The sequence below is a fragment of the Aristolochia californica genome, unplaced genomic scaffold, assembly GCF_029961685.1.
Source record: "Aristolochia californica isolate CCGP_79_NKW_82.1479 unplaced genomic scaffold, dmAriCali1.0.hap1 SCAF_11, whole genome shotgun sequence".
Lineage (NCBI taxonomy): Eukaryota > Viridiplantae > Streptophyta > Magnoliopsida > Piperales > Aristolochiaceae > Aristolochia > Aristolochia californica.
In genome coordinates, this window is record NW_027181782.1 from 7,379,730 (window position 1) to 7,384,122 (window position 4,393).

At 36.6% G+C, this 4,393-nt stretch overlaps 1 pseudogene; it reads left to right on the forward strand.

Annotated features, from left to right (window-relative positions):
* The first annotated feature begins 2,460 nt into the window (after positions 1 to 2,460).
* The window catches only part of LOC137943553 (large ribosomal subunit protein uL24z-like), a 5,089-nt pseudogene continuing 3,156 nt past the window's right edge, over positions 2,461 to 4,393 (forward strand).

Consider the following 4,393-nt stretch of genomic DNA (forward strand, 5'->3'; position numbering starts at 1 on the left):
TTAAAATAAATCTTGAAGCAGGTGCTTCATATAATTAAATGATGGATACCCCAAATGACGATGCCATAACCAGATCTGTTGCTTCTTGACATTAGTTTCTTGTTGCATATTATAAGCTTTACCAGAACTAAAATCATCCATGTGGTATAACCCTCTTTCTTAGTACCATGCCCAATGATCTCCTTGGTGAGATAATTCTGAAGAAGACAAAAGGTGGGATAGATTAGTACAATACAATTTAATTCCTCGGTATCGTGACCAATTGACATTAATTTATTTGAGAGAGTTGAAACTACCTAGGTATTAGATAAGGAGAGTGATGGTGATAAAATAACAATTCCAGCTCCTGTAACAGAATATATAACTCCATTGGCATTTGTAATGCTAGTCCGCCTTGGTTGTGTAACTTTGATAAGATCATTTGGATCAAACGTAATGTTTTGTTGCACCTGAATCAATTATCCAGTCACTATAATTACTCCATTTAGAACTAACTAATGCATACCCATAGTTAACTTGGTTATTGAGAGTATCTTTTAACAATTCAATTTGTGAGATAAAAGATAACTGAGGTTATGCGTTCACTAGAGCAGCCTGTTAGAAGCCTTCATTGGAGGTAGTTGCATGTTATTTCCCAACCCTAAGCTCATTCCACCATTTTGGCTACCCATGTAACTTAAAATAAATCTCATGAGTATGCTTCATTTTTCCACATTGAGTACATCCTCCTTCCATTTTTCCTTTTGGCTTGGAAGTGGTGTTCAATTTTTCATTCCATATAGAAGAGGATATATGAAAGAAAAATTGTTGTTGTTGCCTCATCTTGATTCCTTTAGAAACCATAATTGCACCAACTGTGTTTTTGGTTCTTGTTATCATGACCACTTATCTCGTATCTTCTCTTCTTAGATGTGTTAGGAATTAAATGCCCTAATTCTAAACTAACGAGAACAATAATACTAATCGTAGAAGAAAGGAAAAGCAAGCACGAAAACAAACAACAAGATTTATACAAGTTCGCCTCAAGGTGAGACTACGTTTTGTCTTCTACTGCTGTAGTAATCCACTATGAATATGAAGTAGTTTACAAAATAAATCTCACACTTACAGGTGTTTCTCTCTAACCTCTCTGGCTGCAACTCGAGATGCTCCTTAGATTAAGATGATAAAACCCTAATAGTAGCGCCCCTCGATTATAAAGAGAAAATTAAGACAACCGTGATACAAGAGTAAAATTCCCAACTGCCCTTAATGAAACAATGATCAATATATAATGGATCGAACGGGGGCTCCGCCCCCACACCTCTGCAAGGGGGGCTTCCCACTCCCCTTCCAACCCCCACGACGACCTTACCGTGAAGGTCTATCCTCAACTCAGCATAAGGCAATAATTAGGCTCCACAACTTAACAAGATGAGCATAGGCTTGTTCCATCATAGGAAATGGTTGCAATTGTAGCACTTCACTTCGAATTTTCTCTAGTCAATCATGCAACCCATCAAGAAAAGTATAAAGTCTATCTTCTTGTAAGATGGAGTTATATTTAGATATATGGATCTCACACTCCATCAGGTTAGGTCGACGAAAATCAATTTCCCTCCATAAGCCTTGTAGATCATTGTAATATTTTTCAATAGATGCTCCTGCTTGCCTCATTCTAGTCACCTGTCTTTTTAAATCATATAATTGGGACACATTAGTGCCATCATAAAAGGTTATGGAAATAGAATTCCATACCATTTTTGTAGTTGGAAATTGAATAAAATTGTTATTCAGGGATGGATCCATCGAGTTGAATAGTCATCCTTTCACAATTGCATTTTCGGTTCTCCATTTTCAAAATTATGGGTCTATCGGTTAAGGCAATGGAAAATATCCATTAATTTATCCCAATTTGTCTTTGCCCGAGATATATATCTCAACAATTTGGGACCATAATGCATAATTAGTTCCGCCCAACTTGACACCGATTGTGGAGTAGAAGAGTCAAAGCTTGGAGGAGGAATATGTGTTTGAGTCAAGACTTGCACTATGCTTATCGTCATGTCCTCAATGTTAAAGTTTGTGCTCATTTTTTCCCTTTAACCTAGAATAAGCTCTATTCCCTTGCCTAGTAAAATATACGAATACTAAATAAAAAAAAATAGTAGAAGATGTGTGACTTAAAGTGAGGAGGGCTAGGAGTCATTCTGAAAGAAAATACCAATTATGTCAAAATCGAGGATGTAGAGATAGTATAACAGGATGGCTTGCTTTGAAAGGAAGTTTGAAAAAAATACACTTGCACAGTGAGGACTATTGCGCGTTTTGAAGGAGTCTTTTCACATGTTCTATTCCAGAAAAAAAGGCTACCAATCGAAACCTCCTTGGATGCAGACCAGAGTCCTCGATGATCAGCTTCCTCAGGAGAAAAGAGGGTAGAGGGGGATGAGTCTCCATTTCATAGCTATGGCCGCAACCATGAAGAAGAACCCGAGGGTCACCAACTCCCGTCATAAGTGTCGGGAGGCTCACTTCTTGGTTTCGTCCAACGTCCACTAGATCCTGATGAGTGCACCCCTCTCTACTGACCTCTAGAACAAGTACAACATCATATCTATGCCCATGCACAAGAACGATGAAGTCCAGGTGATGCAAGAAACCTTCAAAGGGTGTGAGGGAAAGGTTGTCCATATTTACCGTAGGAGGTGGGTCATCCATGTCAAGAGGATCACTTGAAAGAAATTACATGGTTCCATCGTCAATGTCGATATTCACCCTTCAAAAGTCATAATAACTAAACTCAAGCTCGACAAGGATTAGAAGGCACTTATTGAGGAGAAGGCCAAGGATTGGGCTTCTAACAAAGGCAAAGGCAAGTTCTCAGTGGAGGAAGTTGTTGCTGTAGTACCCTCTCTAGTGTCGAGATATGTTTTGGTGAGACGTAGGAGGAAGTCAGGTTGGCGAGTGTTCAAATGGAAAGAGGTCGGTTGGGTCTCCATGTTGTTGCCTCTTGTCTAGGCCAATGAAAAACGTGTGGAGATACTTTGAGGTTTGGAGGACAATCGTGAAAATGGAGAGATTTTGCTAACGACTCTAAACTGGAGATTTCGCCAATGATGGCATTTGGTTTGGCAAAGCGTATGCGCTTTGGAGGACAATAGAATGCCGAGAAGTGTCTTTCAAAGATCACATAAAAGGATGAAGAGAAGATAGAAAATGATCAGAGGATGAAGATGAAGATGAAGACGATTTCCTCATCCTCTCTGTAGCCTGCTTTGATACCATAATAAAATAGAGTATCGATTTTATCTCTTCCAAATGAATTTCTCTTTGATTTACAATGTAAATATAGTACAACACAAGGAGAGAATTTGGAAGATCACAAACTGCTCTTCCTGATTTCATGGACGATCCATGACAGAAGGAAACAACTCATACTACCTTAAACAAGCTTTCCTTCTTTTGTAGCTCACACTAACACACTATAGCCTATATCATTTAAAAAACAAGGCTTTCTTAATTTCTTCATATAAATTATATTTTAACTTTCAATATTCTAAAGGAAGACCTTCGTAGGGTGAGCAGTAGTTTGAAAGGTTGAGGTGAGAGTGGTAATAGGAATTTCCTTTCGGTATAATTTTTAATTGCAGAAAAGAATAGAAACATGGTCGGTGATCGATAAGAGTACTCTATATATAATCATGAAAGGGTTTGAGCTCAAGACTCAGGCCAAACAACTTAAAACACATGCCCATTCAATAATTCATCAATTGTTTCACTATTTAGTGTAATAAACAATGCAGTAAACAACTTTTTAATTAGTGTTCGAGTTAAGCTTCTATTGGGGGGGGGGAGGGGGGGGTTAGTCCCCCAAATGGATTTTTGAAGTTCAAGTTCATGTCCAACATGAAGATCATGTCAGTCATGTACATGAAGATCATTTTTGCATTTGGTGTTAGTGTTGATGCCTTCATGTACAGGAAAATAGTTTCCAGTGAATAGTGCCCACTCATTAAAAAAAATATAAAAAACAAGAGAATGCCTAAACCTGTAAAATACACTTATAATTACAACATAATCATCGAACCCCAAATTAGGTAAAACAATCATTATTACTACACAAATAACTTATTTAATGTATAATTAAAATATATTAATATATTTATTAATTGACTTAGATATGTTATTGTGCATTAATATGGTAATTACGTGAGCCAATGAAATACACACATGATTAATTACAAGTAATAAATAAATAACGTTATAAATAACAAAAATGAAAGTAATATGTTTAGAAATTAATTTATTAATAACATATGATATACTATAGCCTAAAAATGAATGATTTAAGAGAAAAATTGATCTAATCATAACTTTAATACACTATATATTTGTGCGTAATATTACGACT